Raw genomic sequence first — 333 nt, 5'->3', positions numbered from 1 at the left:
AATTGGGATCTCGCTTAGAGAGACCAACCCACTTCGAGTGTAAACTAAACGAGCCAATGCACATTGGCATGCAATTATTGCATCCAGCTGCCGCTGATCACAGCGTGAGTATAAGTAGGCAGCAGGTGCAGCGCATATTCAGCTTTTCGCTTCGGAGCCGAGCGATCACAAGACTGAACGAGTTCGGCGCGCTCTTTGAGAGCTCTTCGTGTTGGCGGTATGACGCTTCAGCGGTGGTGGTTTCCTGTGTCGAGTGGGTTGCACACATCAGGCTGCACTACCCCCTGTTTGTGTTGCAGATGATCATCTCCCCTGTGCGCCTCAGCACGCTAA

The 333-nt window shown here is 53.2% G+C and overlaps 1 protein-coding gene across 1 annotated transcript in view; it reads left to right on the top strand.

Annotated features, from left to right (window-relative positions):
- Nucleotides 1-333, top strand: part of LOC107709982 (uncharacterized) — a gene marked incomplete at its 3' end in the record, with an annotated part of 46,851 nt that overhangs the window by 18,434 nt on the left and 28,084 nt on the right. The gene's annotated exons all lie outside the window — the stretch shown is intronic.

The sequence above is a fragment of the Sinocyclocheilus rhinocerous genome, unplaced genomic scaffold (assembly GCF_001515625.1).
Source record: "Sinocyclocheilus rhinocerous isolate Xijiao unplaced genomic scaffold, SAMN03320098_v1.1 scaffold687, whole genome shotgun sequence".
Lineage (NCBI taxonomy): Eukaryota > Metazoa > Chordata > Actinopteri > Cypriniformes > Cyprinidae > Sinocyclocheilus > Sinocyclocheilus rhinocerous.
The sequence above is the reverse complement of the archived record's forward strand: the minus strand, read 5'-3'. Positions and strand labels throughout refer to the sequence as shown.